Source organism: Podarcis pityusensis (assembly GCF_964106645.2).
Source record: "Podarcis pityusensis genome assembly, chromosome: Z".
Lineage (NCBI taxonomy): Eukaryota > Metazoa > Chordata > Lepidosauria > Squamata > Lacertidae > Podarcis > Podarcis pityusensis.
Window position 1 is genome coordinate 38,050,439 of NC_138044.1, and position 25,673 is coordinate 38,076,111.

General features: G+C 40.9%; 1 long non-coding RNA gene across 1 annotated transcript; it reads left to right on the plus strand.

Moving 5' to 3' along the window:
- Positions 1-14,264: 14,264 nt before the first annotated feature.
- LOC308468254 lies at positions 14,265-17,833 on the plus strand. Its single transcript, XR_013981538.1, has 2 exons — positions 14,265-14,346; positions 16,203-17,833. It is a non-coding gene; the product is annotated as an uncharacterized lncRNA (long non-coding RNA).
- Positions 17,834-25,673: the final 7,840 nt, after the last annotated feature.

Consider the following 25,673-nt stretch of genomic DNA (forward strand, 5'->3'; position numbering starts at 1 on the left):
ATCACCTTAAATTCTAACCAATGTTCAGTGTGCTGAAGTATATATTCCTACTCAGAAATAAGGCTACTCTAAGCCTGGCTGAGTGTGGAACTCATCCATTGTATTGTTATGGAGCTAAAACTATCCATAACGCAAGCAATCTGCAAATATCATGGAAATAGTAACTGTGGGGCAAGAGGCAAATTCACATTAGGACCACAGTTCAAAGGGAAAGGTTTTCCATCTGAAAAATCCACCCCTGAATTTGCTATTTGCCCCACAGGACAAGGCATACAATGGAAAGGCAGTGGCTCAGTGGTAGAGCAATTCCTTTGCATGCAGAAGTTCCCAGGTTCAGTCCCCAGTATCTCCAGTTAGGACTGAGAGCATCCCTTTCCTTAAACCCTGGAAAGCTACTCTTAACCAGACTATACAATACCAAACTAGATGGACCAGCAGCTTCCTGTAGAGGTATGTATCTACCAGAAGAAAAATAGCAGAAGGGGGTAATTTTAATCAAGAAAAAATTATATCCCCCTCCAGCACCACAGTCCCAGCCCACCAACTCCAGCCCCCTCTGCAACTACCATTAATAGAAAACCACATCAGATTCTGTTCACAGATCTCCCATGTCACATCCATTCGGTTCATAGATAAATATAGCATATATAATTCAAAAAAGCATTCAGTGCTGGAAAAAGAGAGAGAGAAGAAGACTCAAGTTGTATTACAATTCTGATCTTCGTTCTCCAGATCTACGTGTAAATGGCATGTAGTTATGAATAAGGGATTTGTTTTTACAAAATGTGGCAAGAATGTGTTTAGCAGGAAAGCATCTATATTCATTTAGCTTTGCCCTCAAACTGCTAAATTTCTCCTGGTTTACATTCTTCAAAGCAGATGATTGAAGCTAGATGATTAACTTCCAAACATATATGAATTAGCATATAATACATAAGCATTCTACACAAGCCTGCTAATATTTAGCAAGGTACTCACCTATGCATATCCAGGAATTACAAAGCTAATGAAAGATGGCAGTACACTGAAGCAGAATTAATTTAGTAAGATGTCAGAAATCTTACAGACACTTGACTGGTGGAGTTTCACTTTGAAGTAGGGATGGATAGAGGATGTGGATGGAGAGGCTTCCAAATGTCCCTTCACATACTGATGAAAACATTTAGAGCTGTGTCAAGTTCTTAAGTTGGGCTAACTTGATGGGGTTCCTTCCACCACCACCCTCAATTTCCTATCCTCCCTGCCAGTCTGCCCCTTCCCCAACAAAACTAAAACCCTTACCACAGAGAAAGAAGATGGAGTAGAAGATGGGAGGTGAATTTGCATCACACTAGGCCAGTGCAACACACTGTCAATCATGGTGCCCCATACCAAATACAGCCAATATGCTAGGTATGTGCGCCCCACAATAAGCTTTGGGACACCTCAAATCACACATTGTTACTTTCAGGAAAGTGGCTTCTATAACAAATCACAGTATGACATTTGGCCCACTGCTTGGTTTTGGTACAAGCTGCTGTTCATCATTGTGCCCCATTCCATTAATAGCCAGTGTATATCAAAAAGGGAACTGAGTCTATCTACCTCACAATGACCTTTGGGCCACTGCAAATCAAATGCCCACACCTCCAGAACAGCGCCCATCATGAGAAGGCATAGAAACACGTGTGGCCCAACAGTTTATTGCATAGGGCATCCACTGCCCCCGCCCAATTATTTTTGTGGAGATATAGATATAGATATAGATGATATAGATATATAAAAAAATCTAAATGATGACTGGGCTGCTCTATCCCAAAATTCTCATCAGAAAGTCAGTCCTAGTTAGGGCAACACACTATTCAGAGGGGCTAAGATACACTGTTCATACACACATCAAAGTTACTTCTTACCAAAGCGCAGTCCAAGTAGGCAGAGGAGGAACCAGGCAAATAGTTGGCCTATAGATTTCAGCAGGGAGACAATGGCCAAAGAAAGAGAAATCTGGCCCAGCTCCTGAAAATGCTGGCATCTTGAGCCCACCTATGGCTAATGATGGGGACATCAATGGCTTCTGCTGGATATCTATAGCAGTTGTGGACATCAGCCCAGCTGTGGCTATGCATTAAATGCTTATTTATGGAGACCCTTCAGTCTTGAATTTATGAGCGGCTTAACAATTCTGTTGCAGAAACATTGGTCGTTTAACTCAGTCTGCTTCCACCACTGTGTAGTATTTTAACAAGGTAAGTAAGAAAAGAAAAAGAAAAAGAAAAAAAGGAGACCTAGTTTACAGGGAAGATGATGATATAAACCTCCAAATAGTCTTTTACCGGGGAAGGGGGTGGATATCCAGTTGTTAAAGGTTTGTAGAAAGGAAAGATCTGATTTATTTTCACAATAACTTTCCTAGGATGTAAGGGTCTAAGGATAAAACAGTTAAAAGATCATTCTGTAGACAGCAAAGTATAAATATGGTAAAACTTTGGGCCCCAGTTGTAACTCTCATTTTTAATGAGTTTTTCACTTTGAGATGGAACTGTTGTTTTATCTCCCTCTATAAAAATGTGATAAAATATCCATCACTTCAGAAGGTATCTGTGTGAGGACTTAGTTGCATTGGATATTTCAGCAGGGCACAACGAAAAAGAATCTCTGGGCCTGGGGTCTTGTTGATATAGCACAGATAACAATGGTCCTGTTGAATTAGTCCAAAGACCACAAGCAGGATCTCAGTGCAAAAAGCTCTCCCCACTTCTGATTCCTAGCAACACATATTCAGAGCCACATTGCCTCTGACAGTGGAGCTAGAATACATAGCCATCATAGATAGCCACTGATGACCCTATACTCCTCCAACAGAGAAAGGAGAATATAGCTATGAATTTATCAAATCCTCTTTTAAAGCCATTCACCTTCACTGGATGGTTCTAGCATTATAAAAGAAACTTCTCTCTATCCACATTCTTCATAATATGCACAATTTTATAACAGCCATTCACATTTTCTCCTAAAGTAGAAAGCTCCAATTGATGTCACCTTCTCTAATAGGGAAATTGTTACAATCCCGTGATCATTTTGGTTGACCAAAACTTTATGTTACAGTCCTTGGTTCCAAGTGGTGAAAGGATCTGCCTCTAGGCTTCCCAAAACACTGGGAAATCCCAAGAATACCAGCCATTCCACACAAAAAGAAAGATGGCCCCAGTGGTGTCTACCACTTCCTCTGCAGAGCCGCTCTCTGCTGTACTCCACACACCAAATGTATGAGCATGCATGAGCAGATACGGTATTTTAAAACTGAACAGCTCATGTGCATCTGATCACCTGGGTTCACTATCCCCTTGCTGGCTCTCTATTGGAACACTGACTATCTGTATATCTGCAGTCGATTATAGGAATCTGCCTTATACCGAGTCAGGGTTTCAGATTGGAATCTCTCCCAATCCTACCTGGAGATGCTGGGGTTTGAACCTAGAATCTTCTGCAGGCAAAGCAGATACTGAACAAGGCACTCTGCAGAAGAGGGCCTTCTGCAGACACCATCTCTTGAGAAGGTCCATTTCATATAATGTAGGAACTAGGTCTTTAACTATGGTGGCACCTACCCTTTGGGACTCCCTCCCATTGCATAGCAGACAAAACCTGTCTCTATGGCCTTGTCAGTAGCTATTCTTCCTGTTTCACCCACCTTTTAAACCAGCCTGTATCTGTATTGGTTCTGATTTTTATCTTTACAGATGAAATGAATTAGGGTTGTTGTTGTTGTTTTTACATATGGAATTGTGGGTGGAGTATAAATAAAAAATATTATTATTATTATTATTATTGACTGTGAAATTTATTGTGAAATCACTTCAATATATTTTATGGGGAGCAATTCATAAATGGAATCAATCAATCACTTTGTTTAATGGGGGAAGCACTGCAGATTTTATGGATGTGAGTGTTGCCCAGGTCACTTCCCCAGTATCTGACCATGCTTGCAGGTGAGTAGAAGATCAGGGTGGTACTAGAATTCTTAATAAACAAGCATCCATACAAAGACACTGTCGGTCTCTGGTATTAACTCTGCCAAAGGAAATATGCAACACAATTTATTTCGAAAACTGCGTACTGTATAATGCAGGCTTATGGGCCAGAGATTGTGTAAACCAAGCCAACTTGTGGGAAAACTTTGAAAGTGAGAATTAACATTTGGTAGAGAGATAGAGAAATTAGCAGTACCAGAAGGTTTGCAACTGAGGAAGAATGAGCGCCAGCAAGTTAGAACTTCCAGCAGAAATCTCAGTCTTACTGCAATGTGTAAGCATCAAACTCTGGTTTAAAAATTCAGTCTTTCTATAAGACAACACCAAGTCTGTGCAGACTTTAATTACTACTGGGCTTTTCTCTAGCTTTTCATTTTCAGCCATAAAATGTCATTGGGTGGCTGAGTTGTTACCAACAACCAAGGAGAGTGAGATCAGAAGTCATTTATTTATAAAGTTCTTGTATGTACTGTCTGGGGGGTAAACAGAAACCATTAGCACACCAACAGAAGCAATCCCAAGGGATCTGCAAATCAGAAAGCTCCCAAGGCATTGAAAGTTGACATCTTCGACTGAACTTTCAGTTGAAAGTAGAACTGAAAGTGATACTCATCTCTAAAAGAGCTTCCCTGGATACATTCAGCAAAAAATAATAATAAAAAAAAAAATTAAGCCATAAAAATGCCCTGAATAAACTTTGGGTTTCTTGTGTTGTTTTGTCTCCTCTTTTAAGTTATCATCATAAAATGATTTGCCAAATGGCACAACTATACAACTAAGGAATACTTTAAAAGTTACTTTTCCTGGCCCTGTAGTTAGGGTTAGGAACTGCAGTGCTCTAGTGCATGGATACAGACTATCTACAGAGTCAGGAAGTGATAGGTCTGTTCATGATGGCTCAGACAACAGCCAGTCCTTGGTGACAGGACTTGAGACCAACTCTCCAGCTTCTTCTCTGACACCAGTTTAGCTGGCTCCTCTAATTGGTTTGCTGCCTCTTCAGCTACACTGTGAAGACTTGGTTGAATCTGTCTCTACCTCACCTCCAGAGGTAAAGCCTTCACGGTTCCTTCGAAGAGTCTCACTTTTAGTTCTACTTTGAACCACGTGTACCCTACCAGTAAGGAGGTCTAAGCTGCTCCAACCTTAGACCATGTGGCTTATGTAAGCCATCCTTGTGTATTTATACAAATAATTTAAAAACATTTACCATCTTTGGAACCAAGGTTATACTGCCTGTCTTTTCTTATTCCTGTATGGAAAAGCATATAAATCTGACCTTTGAAGAGTTTCTAGGTAAGCCATTTTGAACTTACCAAACTTTTTCCTTTTTAACCAAAAGCCAGCACTTAACTGGGTTGCCCAGGGACAGTGGGGTGGAGCCAGTGTCAGAACTTGGCGTCTCATATTTGTCAGAACTTGATGCCAAAATCTATGCCCAGTGCCACCACACCAGTCACAGTCCCCTAGAGCATCCTCTGTTGGAACCCTCTTTCCCGTCATTGCCCGAACTTTCCCCATCTGAAATCCCAGAACCCCTCTTCAACTCCAACAGATCATTCCATCCCTGTCCAGTTCTTACTTGTGCCATGGGCCCCATAGCATTTAGGACTCTCCTCAGTCTGTAACTCTGACTCTACCATACCTCCTTCTCTCCAGGCTGCACCCCTTACCTACCCTACTTCATTCCTTCGTTGAGTATTTAGGAAGCTCAACACTCAGCTGACGTAAGGGTGATTCCTTATCCACCAGGCCTCATAAAGTCTTAGACTCAGAACTTAGTGCAAGTAACTTGTCTCGCTATAGAGTAATTTTACATGGCAAAGCTAATTTTTGAACCTGGGACAAACACACACCTGCCTGCTTTGAACTACATTTCATTTCTGGTCCATTTGATCTTCCACAAGTTGAACTGTAGCATACATCATACAACTCAACCTTTGTCCCTTGAACTGGCAGTGAGTATCCCTTGCAGATCCTAAAACCTTATTGCTTGGGTCTTGGACACCACTATGATAGGGAACCAGTTACTGTTGGACTCTGACTCCCATCTCTCCTGTGGATGATGGGACTTGGAGTCCAACAACATCTGGAGAGCTGCAGATTTCCCATTCCTGCTCTACATGATGCTACATCCCATTTAACATGTCAGTATATACATCTTTTTTTACAAAAACACCATATGTCAATAGTATTTCCCCCAACAAAGAAAACTGACCACAAAAATTATTCCTTGAACTTTTCAGTGCTGCGGAAGAGGAAGTAAAGTTGTATATCACTGTATTGATTGTTCTGTATATGAGTAGGCATCAAAGCATCAGAATTATACAGAAGTACATTCAGGGTCACAAACTGCAAGTCCACTTTGAAAATTAAAAAAAAGAAGAAGAAATAGCTTTCCCCCTGCTTCTTATTCTCCTTCCCTCAATATCCTTGAAGACAGCCTTGAAATGAAAAAGAGAGAGGTATTTTCAAAGTACAGTTTGGTATGATTCCAGTTCTAAATAATAGACTTGATTATAAGGTTCAGAACCAAGATCAATGAAGTTCCTTGAAGCTAACCTCAGCTTCAGAAATACAGTCTTGGATACTGTGGCTTGATTAGATCTACATATTTCCCCCCCCAACGTAGCCACCTCTGTAGAATTTAATTTGGTAACGAAAGGTGACAAAGGGGGGGGGGGAAATCTTATAAAATGACATTGTGAATTGTAAAATGGCCTGTTGACAAGATCCTGTTTTAAAAAGTCCATTATCAAATATTGTTCAAGTTTTCTTGTTTTCCTTTTTCACAACAAATATGTTTTGGCGCGCGCGCACACACACACCACCCCCAGATTTAGTGAATCCAATAAAGACCAATTTGTTAAGTCATTGTGAGTGGCTTTGAATGTCTGATGGAAAGATGGAAGTAGATAACAGGCATAAATCTTTGTCTTTGGACTTTTTCAATACTTTTTTTTTTTTAGACTATTATTTATACTATGGGAAAATTATAGTCTAAATCATCTGGTGGCCAATAGGTTGGGGAACGGAGATAATGACTAGCCGAAAATTGCCCCATGAGCTTCATGGTTGTGCAGGATTTTTAACCTTGTAATCTCTGTTCAAAAACCAGCACCCTGTCTGCTACTGCATGCTGTCCTCTAGATGCACTTTATCGTTTTATTTAGGTATTTTAACAATGCGGCTCAAGGCAACAATTTGTAGGCACTGGTGAACCAGTGTATTCCCAGTCCATGTCACTTTCATGTGTTCATCCATAAGTCTGTTCCATTTTGTTTACACATAAATCCATTTTTAAAAAATCACATATGTGTACAGAAATATTTTAAATACATCTAAATATGTATTCTAAGCATATTCTCTTTCAAAATAAACATATCTAAATGGACTTTCAGAATTCAAATTATTATTATTATTAACATATGTAAAAGTCAGTGAATAACTGAGCTCCAATCTGTACATTACTCAAAGAGGTATAGATCAAGTCAGTTATGCAAAGAGCAATCCCTCAAGCATTTTCAACCATATGTGTAAATAGTCCCTGATGTAACTCCATCCTTTTGTTTTGTTTTGTTTTGTTTTTTGTTTCTGTGACTCTAAGGCTATACACATCTATGGTTTCCCTTTTGTCACATTGCTTCTAAGCATAGCTCTCTGGGGGATTGTTAAAAATAAGTATGGCCTCTTTGCTAAATGGAAGGATGCTCAGAAAGTATTTCTAAGTAATATTGAAATAAGAAAAAAGAAGGCTCTTATTTGTAAGTAGGAGCTACAACATACATACATACATATATATGTTTAGAAGTGGAAGCTAAAATTTTATAGATCAATAACATTTGAAAGTGGAAAATGTGAACTCTGGAATGTTGGGGTTAAATGAAAAGGACAAGTCAGCAAACAAGCCAGCAATGAGGGAGTCAGAGCTGAAGAATCTCTGCTCTAGTCCAACTTATACCCAAGAAGAAGATTCCATTCATTTTCAAAAATTTAGCAGGTAGAGGTATGTAATTTGCTTAAAGCTGTTTTAATGCAATGTTTTACATTGCTGAAATCCACCTTGGTGAAGGGCAGGTAATAATAATAATAATAATAATAATAATAATAATAATAATAATGTAGTTTTTAGGGAGAGCCAAATGGGTGCCTTGCAGATGTTCCTGGACTCCCACCACCCCTGACCACTGTTCCCTATTGTCTGGGGTTGAGAGTTTATCACATCTGGAGAATACCACATTTGCTATCCCTGTTATGTTTATTCACTTGTTTGTTTTGGACTGATGTAACCTTGAAAGTCCCAAAGTTGTGATCTAACAGGTTTACATATTGGAGAGGCTATCTCTCGGATAAGCTGGTCAGGAGTTCTTAATGGCTTAATATACTAAAAGCAGTACTTTGCTTTGCTGCTGTAGCTAATAGGAATCCAGTGCAGTTCCCTCAGCAGAAGTTTAATAAGTATGCAGCAGTGAATACCACTTAACGTCCTTGCTGCAGTGTTCTGTACCAGTTGCAGCTTCTTGACCAGTCTCAAGGGAAATCCCACATAGAGTATGCTATAGTAGTCTAATTGTGCACTTACAACTGCATGAATCACAATGCCCAAGATATTCCTGCCCAAGAAAGGGCAGAGTTGGTGTACCAACTTAAGTTAATAATAAGAGCTCCTTGCCATGGAGGTTACCTAAGTCTCCAATGACAGAGATGGATCTAAGATAACTACAAAACTATGTACCTGTTCCATCAGAGGAAGCCCAATCCAATTAAAAACAAGTAGACAACCCACACCCCAGACTTGGGAATCATTCTCCTACAAAAACCCACCAGACTGCATTTGCCAGAGTGGTATAACAGTTAATCCCTCTCCCAAGGGAGCTCTAGCAATCAAAGCTCTGTGAGATGAACAGGGGCCTCCTAACAATGCTCAGTATTCCTAACAATTCTTGGCACTGTTAACACACTACAGTTCCCAGGATTCTTTGGGGGAAGTCATGACTGTTAAAGAGAAATTATACTTCTTTAAATGCATAGTGCAGATGGGGCATTAGTATATTACACTGATCCCAGAACAACCCAATGAGCTGGATTAGATTGAATCAAGAGTTCAGGTTAAACTGGGGTAAATCGACCACTGGCTTTTGGTATTACAATACCAAATCAGATATGTATGATTCTTGCAGTTTCTGCCTAGCCAAGCAATGAGAAGATACAAAACAACAGCAACAACATAGAGTTCGTGTAAGAGTCTGGCACATTTCTGCAACACTTTATATTAGGGTTAATCAGCTGATAAAAATCAATGCGGCTGATCATCTGATTAGCTGAACCAAATTGTAATTAGTTTGTAATTAAGATCATTTGTAAGCATACCTCATGTGTGTAATTCCTAAATTAGTTTTATATAACACGGAGCAGATTGAGATGACTTGACTGTGCTCTCTTGTGCAAATTTTGAGTTTTGCTGCTTTTAAAAATCTGTCTCAGTGCTTTCTTCTCATTTCCAAATTATATAATGGGGTTATCTAAGGCCTCCTCTATATTCTTAAAGCGAAGTCATCCCGCTCTTCAGATTGGCCCAGTGGCAGCTGGAATAAAGTCAGGGAAGTTACATAGTGTTTGTAGGAACCTTAACTGGATTTCTGGCCACCTGATTTCAGCAAACTGGACATTTTGCTCCCTATCTATACAGGAAAAAATGTTCCGCCTCTTCAAAAAGACACTAAGAAAGTGAGATGTGATTGAAGTCAATGGGAACTGAGTCCCTTTGAAGGACATGAAACACTCTGAAACATCTCAGCCTTCAATTTAATTCCACCTGACATAAACGTGATTTACCTTTTTTTTTTTTTTGAAATTAAAGCAAATCTGTTGTTTTGTCTGTGCTCATACACTTCAATTTAAAATAATCTCTGGGGTGTTAATTCTGTGGTGTCTTGTATTCAGTCATTATATGCTTGTAGAAAATCTTATTTAGCAGAAGGCTATCTTGTAATGATTTCAACAAGAGCTTTTGCATTACACATTCATCAGTTCAATGAAAGCTCTTGATCCTTCTCCATAAAGCATGCAATCTTTGTTTAGGGACTAGATACCTTTATGGAAAAGGCTACTTCCAAATGCCTCCTTCATACCTTCTCAAAGTATACGCTTGTTTTTTGGGGGGGTGCTGCTTTCCCCTTGAGGTATGTGTGTTCAGAGCAACATTTGGAAAGGAGCACCTTTTTTGCATACACCTGTAGGTGTGCTATGTGATTGGTATACACACATACAGCATCATATAGGAATCCTGGTTATATGCAACCCCTATGCATGGATACATTCTACCATTTCTTTTCAAATGTCACTCCGAATGTACAATCTGGCAAAGAGCTGGGCCAGCAGCACATGCAAAGTTAAAAGGTGAGGGGTGGGGCATGGTCCCAAATCTCTCTTTAGCCATGCAGGGCTTATCTACACTTATATTTTGCCCTACTCTTTTGATGCACAGGTCCACTCTTAAAATCTCTGCATCCAAGCATCCCCCCTTTTCTTTTTTGCCATGAGCTTTCCCCACAAAAACCTGCTCTTTAGCACCCATTCGGAGCAAAGGTTTTAAGCAAAGGTTTTAAGCAGATTGCTGCTTGCTCTGATTTAGCTTTAAAGAGCAGGCTTTTGTGGAAGAAGCTCTGGAGGAAACATTAAGGGCACTTAGATACAGCACTTTACAGGGTCGACCACGCCTGGAAAAAGCAGAAGAAAGGCAGAAAAGCAGAAGAAAGGTAAGTGTGGATAAGCCGTCAGTGTACACATGAGAAGTTCTGAAAAGGTTTTGTCAGACTGGCATGGAAGCTTCAGACATACTAGCCTGGGATTTTCACCCATCTTCCAGATCCTTAATACTTCCACTTGTTCTCTGGTATCTTCCTCGTCTTCCTAGACACCATTGATCAGTAGATGTCAACCTTTTCTAGGCTAGAATTCAAAGTCTGCTACATAGGATGCAGTGTTCTTCTTCCTACACTTTCCCCCTCCCTGCCCCCCAAATTTCTGCCCTCTCCTTTCTCTTTCCTTATGTGAAACACTTATTTTTTAATTTTTGCTTGTGTCCCTGGTTTGACCCACATTAGTACTTAAGACTCCTGCCAGCCTAGCAGTTCGAAAGCACATCAAAGTGCAAGTAGATAAATACTCCGTTCCGGCGGGAAGGTAAACGGTGTTTCCGTGCACTGCTCTGGTTTGCCAGAAGCGGCTTAGTCATGCTGGCCACATGACCCAGAAGCTGTACGCCAGCTCCCTTGGCTGATAAAGCGAGATGACTGCCACAACCCCAGAGTCGGCTACGACTGGCCCTAATGGTCAGGGGTCCCTTTACCTTTACTTTGCTTAGTACTTAAGAATATAATTAGAACCCTGTTGTATTAGATCAGAAATTCATCTAGTCCAGAACTATATTTTGCATGGTGGCCAACCAGCTCTTTGTGAGGCAATCTCACATTTGAGCTCTTTATGAGACTCAGATGGATGCCATCTGGATCTCATGCTTTGTTTACAATTTGTCAGTAAGATGTAAAACATCATCTATTGTCACCTGCCACTGCTTGGCAATTGCCCACATACAAATACATAGGGTACTAAATGTAATTGCATTGTGAGAACTTTTTTCCAATTACAGTGGTACCTCGGTTTAAGAACAGCCCTGTTTACACACTATTCAGTATAAGAACTCCGCAAAACCGGAAGTAGCGTTCCAGTTAGCGAACTTTACCTCGGTCTACAAATGGGAGCAGAACAGTGGAAGGGCACTGGCGGCGGGAGGCCTTATTAGGGAAAGCACACCTCGGTTTAAGAATGGCTTTGGTTTAAGAATGGACTTCCGGAACGGATTAAGTTCGTAAACCGAGGTACCACTGTAGTTAGACATTGCTTACATCACACACTAGGTCCTTTTGCAGAGGGTGCTTTTTTCATATTGGCTCAAAACATTTCACTTGCATTCACCAAGTAATCCTTACAAAAATTCTGTAGACCAAGATGATGATTATGATGGATATACTGAAGCAAACAGTTCAGGCCTAGTAATATGGCCTCATTGTGAGTTAATGACTGAACAGAAATTTGAACTCAATATCGTTTGCTCATAGCTCATTCCGGTACATAGCTTAAGTGTAACACTATACTACTGGCTATAGTATTTCCCTTGCCTAAGACTTCTGTATACCTACATACCTACATATAAATGAGCTACTTTAAAACCTTCAATGGTATGTCATAATTGCTCAGTCTTAGTAAATGTTCATCCTGAAATTACTGCGAACATATATTTAATAATCATTTATAAACCAAATTTACCCAATACTGCACTGGAAAATCCTAACATAGCCTAGCACTTACAACTTTCTTTAAAAAATGGTGAACTTCTGTGCAAAGCCAACAATGGGTGAAAAAAATAGAAAAATGTCACTCAACTCAAATAAATATCCTTGGAATGCGATAGCAAATATGGTCACAGAGCACATTTCCTTAATTGAAAATTCAAATGATGGGTCAAGGCTAGTTTTCAATGAAACATTCAGCAATGCTGAGTGAAAAATCAATAGCTGTTTTATTATAGATTTCTTCCTCCAAGCCCCAGGCAAACACTCATTTTCCCCATCATAAGGTTTTTATATCCTCAACTCTAATGGTGAACCAGCTCTTCCGTCTTTAAGCCATTCTGCACAATAGGGGCAAGATGAATGGTGTGAGACTGTGCCCTATTTAGAAAGGCTGCTGATTATATCTCTGAAAATTGCAGCTCAAAATTCAGGTTGTGCCTCAGGCCATCACACATTGAAAGGCATCATCGCCTAGGGATGTAAGAAGGTAGTGATTTCTGTTCAAACCTGTACTTGTCATAATTAGTGCTGTTTCCATTCTGCTGCAATTCATTTCCCACCAAATACTACAATACTTGTCTACATAATATGAGCTACATAAGTTACTTAACCATTTGCATAACTTAACTATCATTTCAAGATAAAGGAAATGTCAAAACCACTTTTTAAAAGTCATTAATTACGTATCATATGTGGGCTTCAAAAAGCACAATAGTGATATTAATGAATACTGGTTGTATTTGCTCGACTGATTTCCATTCCTGACCACAGATGAGTATTTGAATTGCAACAATTTCTGCTTCCTTTTCCATTTTGCAGGAATTCTTTGACATTCTTCCCCTCTCCACAAAGCAGCAACACTTATAAGGCCAAATTGCAAATGTGCAAAAGTAGTATGTAATTGAAGTAGATCAGAATGATGGCAAACGTTCATAGCACATTAACCATATGCTAATATAAAATGATGGCAAAAATCTGATATGACATTAACAAATCAAAGCAATGCCGTAGTCAGTATATAGAAAATAAGCATAAATGCACATTTAAAAAAACCACATAATTCTGCATGAACTCTTGGTACATATGGTAATTCACATGGCCTATTCAGTTATACACAACCTCTGCACAATTGCAATGTAGCCTTCTAAGTTTCCTTTTCATGTTTGTTCATAAGTGAACTCTCATTCTTTTCTGTCCTTACATTTTAGATTTCCCTCTAGTTTTCTGAAAGACAGAGGTGACCTGAACTGTCACTTTTTAAAATATGAAGGAGTAAGCTGCATTTAACTGACAAGGCGTAGTGTAGTTGATTAGTTTCATGCATGCAAAAGAAGGGTAGATCCACACTCAGCAGGGCCTTCAAGTGTTTTTGCACTAAAAATCCCATCATCCCTGACCACTGGTCCTGGTAGCTAAAGATGATGGGAGTCGTAGTTGAACAACAGCTGCAGACAACGGCAACAGTGTGGGGAATTCCTACACTGACTTGCAGCAGCTATCCAGGGTTTCAGCCAAAGAGCCTTTCCCAGCCTACCTGGATATGCTAGAGACTGAATCAGAGACCTACAAGAACACACTATAGAATAAACAATGTGTTCTTCTGAGTTTATTTTAGGTTTTGAATCGGCAATTATGAAATGTATGAGCTCTCACACACTTTCTCAAGGCTTTCACACACACTTTCACACACTTACCCTTCAGATATTAAGATTATCAGTAAATTCTTATACATTGTGGGGAATATCCTACATTTTTTTTAAATATACACACATACATAATCTGGGTATTGTCACTGTATGAAAAACAGTGGGGCCTAATTTGATCAGTAGAATGTTTGGTATCTGGTGGGCGGGGTTGTGTGTTTTCCTCTGGAATCAGCCCCTCCCTCAAGTGTGTTTTCCTTTATGTTCAGTTAAGATTGCCAGTTATGAGGGACCAACTGCCTCGTATTGTTTCCTGCCTCAGACTTGTCTCATGTTGTTGTATTTAGTTTTTCTCATTATGTTGCTTTGTTACAGTATTATTATTATGTGAGCCACTTAATCATCATAACTTCCGATAACAGAATCAGATTTTAAAAGTAAGCTGAACTAATTTTCTTCAAAATATAAGTAAAATCAGCAGGGTTTTTTTTTAATAGGCATTATAAAATAGAATTCAATGTTAAAAATAAAATTACATGTTAGCAATACATGTCAATATCTGGGTGGTAGGGTTGCCTAAACATTCGTAGCAAGCACCAAAAAATGATATTGCAAAGTTAAAGGTAAAGGACCCCTGACAGTTAAGTCCAGTCGCGAAGGATTCTGGGGTTGTGGTGTTCATCTTGCTTTACTGGCCGAGGGAGCCGACGTTTGTCCGCAGACAGTTTTTCTGGGTCATGTGGCCAGCATGACTAAGCCACTTCTGGCAAAACCAGAGCAGCACATGGAAACGCCGTTTACCTTCCCACCAGAGTGGTACCTATTTATCTACTTGCACTTTAACGTGCTTTCGAACTGCTAGGTTGGCAGGAGCTGGGACCGAGCAACGGGAGCTCACTCCGTCCCAGGGATTCGAGCCGCCGACCTTCTGATTGGCAAGCCCTAGGCTCAGTGGTTTAGACCACAGCGCCACCTGCATCGCTGATATTGCAAAAGCCCCTTCCTAATATCAATGGGCAGCAAGTTCCAGAGCATACATGCTGCCACACTGAAGGACTGATTCCTTGATGGTGCCACTTATAAGTATCAGTTCCACAGATCAAAGCAGTCAAACAACTGTATATGGGGTAGGCATGTATGATGAATGAGCTGCATGCATAGAACAATAGAATCAGAATTCTATAGTTGGAAAGGACCCCAAGTATCATCTGGTTCAACCCCCTGAAATGCAGGAATATGCAGGTAGGACTGAACCCGTGACTTCAGCATTATCAGCACCATGCTCTAATCATCTGAGCTAAGATGGAGGTAGGTCAATATGATCCCCTGGGTGCTACCCAAACCAGCATCAAAAATCTAGATTTGAGAGGGTGGAAAACCACAGGAAAGAGGGATGTGTAACATTCTGCCAATGTATGCATTCTTCACAAGCTTACAATCCCCCCCCACCAAATACTGTGAAATATATCCTACTGAAATCAATGGGCCTTACTTCCAAGTAAACATGATTAGGAACAGACTGTTAGTCTATAATCCTGACATTCCACAGCAGTCAACGAGATTTAGGTGCCCATACCCAACTGTTGGCACAAGAATTAATCTGAACACATTTTTTCTCCTGCTGGTCTGGCTGCTGTCTGGCTCAAAAAGCTTCAGGTTGATAATGTATATATTAAAAGTAAAGAGACTGTCATACACATTCAGGCATGCAGCCACAATGAGTTTGTAATTATATCCAGGAAATCCCTCTGAAGGCAGCTGGATGGTGCACTATTTTTTTTTAATTTTTTTTTAAGGAAAGGAGAAATTGGCCCACTTGAAATTAAATCACTACATTCTGAATATGTCCAAGAAAATACAATACAACGGCCCTGTAAGCCTTCCTCTCATATTAAATTTGCTGCTACTGGTGCCAACTGGATCAAACAAAAATTTGGAAAGGTGTACTCTAAAAGTAGCCAAATCCCATTCTCTCTTAATTACGAGGCTTGCATGTTGGGATGCTGTACTAAATCATTCTCGCCCAGATGTATTATAATTATACTGGTGAATTAGCCTTATGCTGAGTAACATCATGTACCATAGGTAATAATCAGTCCCCTGAGCTCATCCATTCTACTCATTTGCTCCCTTATGTTCATGAGAAAGGGCTATCTTTGGATTGTTAATTATTATTTTCTTTTTTCTTTTTTTAGGAAACTCCTGGTTCTCTTACAGGAAACACACACACAGTTCTTTTCAGAGCTGAGAAATAGGTAGCCAGGAGCTGTGAACATGGAGCTAGAAGTCACTGCCAATGAAGATTAGTATTTCTGGGGCAAGTTGCAACCTGAATAGGATACATCGAAACCCTTCTAGCTGAGGATAGCCAATGGTCTGGGTGGAGGAAGTCATTCCGTGATGCAGCAACCCATTACCAGCAATGACTCACCACACATGGCACCTGCACAGTGACATTTCCCCATTTCCAACTTTCTGTGAAACTTTCCCAAGATTACATCATACTCACATATGACCAAGAAATGGAGCTGGGGATGGAGCTATGCAGACAACAGAACATGAAAAATCAAGCACTATATCATTGATACTGGCTGTTGTGTCCTAACATCAAGCAAAATTCTACTGGGCACAGTGGGGCACCTAGATATGCGGCACCAAGATATGCGGGCCAGATTTGTATCACCTTGGAGTATTCCAAATGACCAACTTTCTCTGAAGAAGCTGGAGGCTGACTGGCTGCCTGCTTTTCATAACATGAACCGGGCACATTTTTAGAAGGACGGCTGCAGTAGATTTGCCACACGGACAGGGTGCACCCATTTCTCCCACCTACTCCATTCACTATTGAAAAGTGGCAAAGTGGGTGAAATTTGCAGGCCTCTCCACAGTGGATAAAACCTGCTAAATGGCTAGCCTAGAGTTTTGTGGATATTTGACCTGCAAATTGTAAACATAAGAGAAGTGCCTTTAAGTAAAACAAGAACAACTTTCAAACTGCAGACAAATAGGACCAGGGCCATATATCCTAGTCACATTTAAATATGTTTTTGGGTGGGAATAGCTACAAAGGGATGAACTTCATGGGTTAAATAATTTCCTCTGATTACAAGCTAGACCTGTAACTTGTGAAATGCTTCCCCATTCTAGTATCTTCCCAAAGCACAGAGACATAAATTTCACTCTTGCAAATCTTTTATTCTCCTCCCCCCGCCCCCAAGCGCTGGGATTGGAAAATACTGGTAAATTATTTCCCTCTGATTACAAGCTAGACCTGTTAGTCACAAAGGAGTCTCTCCCCTCACCCCACAATCCTTGCATTTACCTTTAGAGGGAGACTTGAGTTTCAAACTTAAATTATCTGAATCTAATGAATACCCTTACTATTTTTATCTAGTATAGAGGGGGAAACCAATTGGTTTCACTCTGAAAAAGTGTAACAAAACTGTAGCACACAGACACACCTCAAACTGGGCAGAATGTGACAGTCCTCAGAGACCAACTCCCCCCCCCCCCCAATCTGCTAAGTCTTTAGGGCTCATTGGCACAAATTCCAATTACTTTATTTTGAATAGAACTGTAAACACACATGAATGATAAACAGATATGCTTACCCTATGGAAATATATGGAGCAGCCCACACATAGTATACTTCTACTGCATGGATGAGAAAAACACCTGTGGCATCTCTGAACTAGGTCATTTATATGTGTGTGGGTGCACCCCTAATTTCAAGTCTTTGTGTATGTATTTTATAAAGAAAATATATATTGCTCCTAGCAAAAGAGATATAGACATATATTAAAACAGTCTGACATTCATCTTCTAAGCCTTTAGAATATCTCAGGGTTTCTGACACAGCACCTGTCAGAATATAAATATCAAAACTAGTGATCAAAAATTGCTTCTTTTTTCAACAGAGCATTAACAATATATCATAATGGGAGGAACCTATTCCCACACACTTTTATAATCAAGCATCATATTCAGTTCAGGTACTTTTTCTGCTACAGTGTCAGGAGCTGGAGTCAGGTGTAGGTCAGCAATAAAACACCCGAAACCAGTGAAGTTAATGCTTTATTCAAAGAAACAAAACAGCTCAGTCCTAGTGGTCACAGCAACCTTTCTCAGTAGGTTTTGGCCCAATGAAGCAGTTGCGAGGACTGAAGTTCCCTGCCTTCCCACCACTCTCTAAGGCTCCCCCCCCCCCCCAGGTTCCTTCCCCAGCAGCCTAAAGCTCCTCCTTGTTGCCCTGCCACCTTCATTTCTTTGCATGTTCTGGAAGACTGGGGGGAGGGAGCTGGCCACAGCTGGAGGAGGAGACTCCCTGGATTCTTCAGCCTCTACTCTGCCTTTTCGTCCCTCTCTGCTTCTGCCTCTAAATCTGGACTGCTCTCTGCCACAGCCTCTTCCTGCTCACTAAACCCTGTTACTGCTTCAGTTTCTGACACCTGCCAGTCTTCTGCATCTTCTCCATCTGACACCCCTCCCCATTGTTGTCCCACCGCCAATCTCATGGCTCTGAACCTTCTTCGCCTGGGGATTCCCCAGCTGGTGCCTCTCACCACTCCTCTGCATCCTTACCTTATATCTATATCTATATCTATATCTATATCTATATCTATATCTATATCTATATCTATATCTATATCTATATCTGTATCTATCTATAAATATACAGATAGAGAAACATTATTCTTTGGAGTTCATATTTAATTAAATAAGAGGCAATGAGTTTCTGACTTGTTACAGCTTTACTAAATATAATGTCCCCGTGATGTTTTATTTTATTTTTGTTTTAGCAATGAACGACCCTCAGAAAGCATGATGATAACCTTCCCCTCTATATTCCATGAAGTTCAATATTTGAAACGATGTCCTCAAGTGGCCCCAACTAATCACTTGGCTACATTCTCCACTTGAGCTTTTATTCTCATTTCCCGCTAGTCTGCATTATTGAAAGAATTTGAACATAACCAAGAAATTACAACTCTCACTACTTCAGTTGTCCCCAACTATCATCTAAGTTGTATAAATATTCCATGACAAAATGATACGATAAATTCACCATGAGAAAACTCAAGATTCTTCCAAAATTCTCATTCATATTGGTTCCCAAAGTTTGGCATTAATCATTTGTTGACCTTCATGCTGCACTGCAACCAGTATAGTGGATATGGTCTATCGTTCCATATTATCTTCCAAATTTTGTCCAGAGCTCTGTGCTAGAGTAGTTTGCAACTACATCAGTTATTTTAGTTTATTGTTGTCTTTTCACCACCAACACCACAAACTGACCTTCTGATGTTCCAAGGGCACTGATAAAGCACTGCAAAGAAAGCAACTTTGCTGCAGCTGTTTTTCAAAAGGAGCAAAGATACAGAGACTAATATGAGCTATAATTGACCACAACCCTTATTAATTTTAGCTTACCAGAGTTTGGGGGACCATGGGACAGAAATCCAATCATTAGACTGTCTGCTGGCCAATACTGCCCCCAGCCCTTATGCTGTGCAACCTTTAGGGAGTTGTCCGATTCTTAGGCCCACCATGGAATGGCAGACCCTCCAAGTGTCCCTATTTTCCATGGACATCTCTGATTTAGAGAAGTCATCTCAGTTTCTGATTTGATCCCAGAATGCCCCACTTTTCCTTGGGATGTCCCTATTTTCACTAGAGAATTTTCTGAGGGTATGGAATGGCTACTCCTGTGGGCCTTGCAAGCAACCTGGGTGTGTGGTGGCTGATACCAGCCTTTCACACTGGGGCTGAGGACATACTGTGGCACTCCCAAGAGCCCCCAGTGGGGTTCCTCCAATGAAGTATGGCTTCTGCCCAACACCTGCAGCATCATACCTGGAAGAACTTTGTCAGGGATGCTAGTTTCCAAGGCAATGGCTTTCCCCCTTGAAGGCTTCCATTTTTCAATAAAGAGGAGGAACCTTTGCATGTGATCTGGCCCTAAAAGCACAAAAGCCTTCAGCTACTTCTCAGATTTTTTTCTGAGGAAGTTCCTTACTTGGATCTTTTCTGCCTTGCTCTATCCTGCCATGGGCAGGATAGATTGTAGCAGTCTTTTGACCAGAATGCTCAAATGAACCCAAATAAATTGAAGATCACAGCAAAATGCGCATGTTCCAATTCAAGAATGAATTTTAGAAATCTTCCTTATTAAACGAGAATTCAAGAGGAGTGAATACAAGGCACAGGGAACCCAGGGAACAAAGAGGAATAGCAAGGAGAAAATCCATTCATCCCCACACAAAACACATTAAATGTGAAATTTAGTTTATCAAACTGAACAAAGGCAAACTTGCCACAAATCTGTCAGCTATGAGCATGCCATCTGGATTACTGCTGTGGCATTGATCCCAGCACCGTCCTGCATGTGGAGGTGATGACTTAACTTCAAAATTCAGCCTTTGCTTTCAAGAGGAAATAGATTCAGATTTATCCTCAGTTAACAAGAAATCTACCCAATAAGCCTGTAAAGTCTGCATCAGCCCTTTCAGCCAGCACTGACAATCGTAAATCCATATAGATAATCTCTACTATCAATCAATCAAATGTGAACTAATGTTAGATATGACAGAACTGGATTTTCAGTGAGCCTGTTGGCTTTGCACAAGATTCAGTGGAGTAACTTAACTGGCATTGATACAATTTTGTCCTGAAGGTCAAGGCTGGTGGCCAATCTTTGCTATTTGTCCATGTCCTCAGTTGGAAACAGGTAGTAAAGACTGATTGACAGGTAAGAAATCTTACCAAAAGCACCCTCATAAGCCTGTAAACCTTACATCAGCTCTTTTAGCTAGCAATTGTGACCCAGGACCATGGTATCCTAGTCCCATCATTTTTCTAAGCCAGAAGGACCAACTGACTCATTGGTGACATAGAGGCAGAAGACTTGCCATCCAGCAACAGGAGGCAAAAAAGGCTGAGCTGTCCTCGCAGCTTTGTTTCATGCGTCAGCACTAGGGATCCAGGCATAGTCTTCCAAACCACCAAGACTCTGATTCTCCTCATGGCCTACTTGCCTACTCAGCCTATGTGTAAACTGATCCAGAACACTGTGGCCTATTATGCATTCTGTTAGACCCATTGCCTTCTTTCCCCTGATATTTTATTTGTAATAAAAGTTTCACAACTAGTCGAGTCAATGTGTGATTGCCACCCTCAGAATTCAGGAATCCTCATATGCCCAGATTACATTGGGATCCATGCTATTGGAAATCTAAGACCTTAGCCAGAAATTTGCCCTATTCTTGGGGAGAAACAAGGGACTGGAGAGTTGGCTGATGCTCTGTGTAAACGGCAAGGGATTAGCTGGAGACCTGAAGCACTCTGGTCCACGATCCCAGGATTAAAAAAATTATTTGGATATCCCCAGTTTCCCTCCCCCTTGTTTCTAGGTGGCTAAAAGTGGGGTGGGGTGGCAGCAACTAGTTTTGGTTTAATTTGTATTTGGTTAAAAGGAAAAATACATATGACAAAATAAAAAGGAGAATTCCCTGGATGCCTAGAATCAGGTTTCAGGCAACTATTCTTTGGTGAGTGAGCCCCAGCAGAGATGTAAAATTGCAAAGCATGAAGCAAAGTAAAGCATGGGAATATAGGCTGTTAGACCTTTAAAATACAGTGATACCTCGGGTTACAGACTCTTCAGGTTACAGATGCTTCAGGTTACAGACTCCGCTAACCCAGAAATAGTACCTCGGGTTAAGAACTTTGCTTCAGTATGAGAACAGAAATTGTGTGGCGGTGGCACAGTGGCAGCGGGAGGCCCCATTAACTAAAGTGGTACCTCAGGTTAAGAACAGTTTCAGGTTAAGAACGGACCTCCGGAACAAATTAAGTTCTTAACCCGAGGTACCACTGTATATCCTTCTAAGTTGCTTCCAAAGTTTCCCACTTCACACCCCCTCTGAGTGGGTTTCCTAAACACCCTTAGCAAACTAAAGTTCCCAGGATTCTTTGATAGGGGAGGCCACTGTGTCAGTTGCTACTAGCCACAATACCTCTTCTCTTCTTCCAATGTTGGAGGTAGCAGTGCTTCTTAATATTAGTTGCTGGAAACTGCAGAGGGATGAGTGCTGTTGTATGGGTTACTCACAGGCATCTGATTGGCCACTGTGAGAACAGGATGCTTGACTGGGTGGGCTATTGGCCTGATCCAGGATCTTCTTATGTTCTTATGACTGTGTACAGTGGTATGAGAGTGCTTTTAAATGTATGGTGTGGATGTGAACGAAGGAACTCCCTTACACTATGTTGTTGTTGTTTAGTTGTTTAGTCGTGTCCGACTCTTCGTGACCCCGTGGACCAGAGCACGCCAGGCACTTCTGTCTTCCACTGCCTCCCGCAGTTTGGTCAAACTCATGCTGGTAGCTTCGAGAACACTATCCAACCATCTTGTCCTCTGTCGCCCCCTTCTCCTTGTGCCCTCCATCTTTCTCAACATCAGGGTCTTTTCCAGGGAGTCTTCTCTTCTCACGAGGTGGCCAAAGTACTGGAGCCTCAGCTTCAGGATCTGTCCTTCCAGTGAGCACTCAGGGCTGATTTCTGTCAGAATGGAAAGGTTTGATCTTCTTGCAGTCCATGGGACTCTCAAGAGTCTCCTCCAGCACCATAATTCAAAAGCATCAATTCTTTGCCGATCAGCCTTCTTTATGGTCCAACTCTCACTTCCATACATCACTACTGGGAAAACCATAGCTTTTACTATACGGACCTTTGTTGGCAAGGTGATGTCTCTGCTTTTTAAGATGTTGTCTAGGTTTGTCATTGCTTTTCTCCCAAGAAGCAGGCGTCTTTTAATTTCGTGACTGTTGTCACCATCTGCAGTGATCAGGGAGCCCAAGAAAGTAAAATCTCTCACTGCCTCCATTTCTTCCCCTTCTATTTGCCAGGAGGTGATGGGCCCAGTGGCCATGATCTTCGGTTTTTTGATGTTGAGCTTCAGACCAATATTTTGTGCTCTCCTCTTTCACCCTCATTAAATTCCTTTAATTCCTCCTCACTTTCTGCCATCAAGGTTGTATCATCTGCATATCTGAGGTTGTTGATATTTCTTCTGGCAATCTTAATTCTGGCTTGGGATTCATCCAGCCCAGCCTTTCGCATGATGAATTCTGCATATAAGTTAAATAAGCTATACACTATAGTTTCAGATAATCAGCTGTTCTAACCAGCCTCTGGCAGAAGTTCTGTCTAGCTTAGCTAGCTTAGCTAGCTGATATATTTTAACTCAAGACTGAAATTGAAATTGGCTTTCCCTCACAGATTGAAAAGCTCCTGTAAGGAGTGAGTGAGATTGACCCCTTCCTTAACTGTCTTTGACCAAACAACTTTACCTAGGATAATTTACTATTATTATTGTGTTAATTTTCTATGCTAAAGGGTCTTATATTAGAGGGGAAACACCTAGATATGGGGTTACTACTATAAACATAGAATCGTAGAATTGTAGAGTAGGACCAGGCAACCAGGGGCCATCTAATCCAACCCCCTGCAATGCAGGAATTACAACTAAAGTATTCATGACAAATGTGTAGAGATCTGATAACAGAATATGTATTGTCACTCCAAGTCAACAACAAATTATCTCAAGTATGCACATTAGTTTGGCTAACTGTGAAAACTTTATACAATTGGTCTATAGACCATCAACATAAAAAAGTGGGATTGTAAACACATACAAACACACACTTATTTTTCTCTGCCTTTAAAGCTGAGTTGGTGGCCTTAATTTTAGTTTTCCATTTCACTGCTAGTTTTTAATGTTTGCACAAGTTATCCTCTGGGGCCCATTTGAGTCAAAGGTTGGGGGTAAAAATATTGAGATAAATAAGTAAACCAACAGGGGAGCTGACACATGTGCAAACCATGCGAACCGTTATTAAACTATGGGTCCCACTTTTTTGTTCAGCAGTTTCTGATTCAAGTCCTATAACCCCTGGCAAATGGTGCATAGGTTGTATTGGGAAATATGGATGGGTTTTTGCTTGTTTGTTTAAATAAAGTCATTGTACTTTGGCCCAGAAAGCAAGTTCTGTGGGATTAAAGGAGAAAGCCGTCCAATGCTTTGTCTACAAAGAGCACTGTCTAAAAAACTCTGATCTGCTGACATAATAGCATCCTTTGGCTATAACTCATTATATCAAACCCCTTGAACCAGCAGGGTGTAAGCCACTTGACTGAGACATTAGGCCAATGATATCACCAGCTGACTCTCCTTGTGGGTATTACAAAAAGAGACAGGACTCACAAGGGACCTGTTAAAGGTACAACCCACTCTATGTAAGGAGCATATCTAAGACTGTAAAATTGATCTATGATTCACTCATGCATACACACACATGCATGGACACACACTTTTTTTCTTTTTTTAAAGAGCACATTGAGTAATATTTCTGCAAAGGCCAAAATGAACTCCCACAGGAATCGGTGATGGTCACTAACTTTGATGGCTTTAAAAGAGGATTAGACAAATACACAGAAGAAGGGGCTATCAGCAGCTACTAGGCATGATTACTATGTTCTACCTCCACAGCATTCCTCTGAATACCAGTTACTGGGAAACAAATGTGGGCAGAGTGCTATAGTGCTCATGTCCTGCTTCCCACAGGAATCTGGTGACACCTGAGAGAATAGGATTGGTCTTTGGCTAGATCCAGCAGGCTCTTCTTTTGTTGTTATGCAAATGTGAACTGTGAATCAAGTCAGTTTGCCTGAAAAGGTAGACTGAACAAAATCCTCAAGCAACCCTAGTCTCTGCTAGAGTCGATACTAGTACTTGGGGATCAACCAATGAAACTGATTAGCAGTAGATTCAGGACTCATAAAAGAGATTCCTTGTTTCATTCAACAGCACACAATTCATTCACATAATTTACTGCCACATGGTGCACCAATAGGGGAAGCACCTCAGAGCTTCGTTTCACTGTTCATGAAGCTCAGAAGCATAGCTAGGCTTGCTCACCACTCCCTAAAACCTCAACAAGAATTACTTTGGATTGAAGAACTTTGAAAGAGACGTGCTAGATCAGACCCAAAGCCCCATCTAGTCCAGAATTCGGTCTTCACCATCGCCACCAGATGCCTATGGGAAGTCAACAAGCAGGGTCAATGTTCAGGCTCTTAGCCCATGTGCATACATAAGTGTATATAGCAATTAAGGGCAACAAAGTCAGTGTGAACAGTAACATGCTCTGTGACTTTGGGACCTTCTGCATGCAGATACAGCACTCTACCCTTTAGTGGAAAACTTTCTTAATCCAAAGGGAGCATAGATAACATCTGGAAATCCACAGCACAGTAAATGGGGAGACCAGAGGCAAAAGCAGAAGGAGGCTGCAGAGGAAAAATGTGGTCAGAGCCAGAGGGAATAAATGGGCAGAACAATGGTTGTGACTCTTACCTCTGTAAAGTAGGCTACATTCCAGCCACACAAGCCAGATACTATAGGACACACACACACACACACAATCTTTCCATCCAGGCAAGCAAGATTCATTGTCACAATTCAAGGATACATCCCAGCAAGGTAAAAGCACTCAAGAAAACTACAGATCAACCCATGAAGGTCTAGAGAGAGTTGGAGAGAGACATCAGTGAGCTATATTTGGTCCCTAGTCCTGAGGTTCCCCAGCCCTGATCTACAGTGTCAG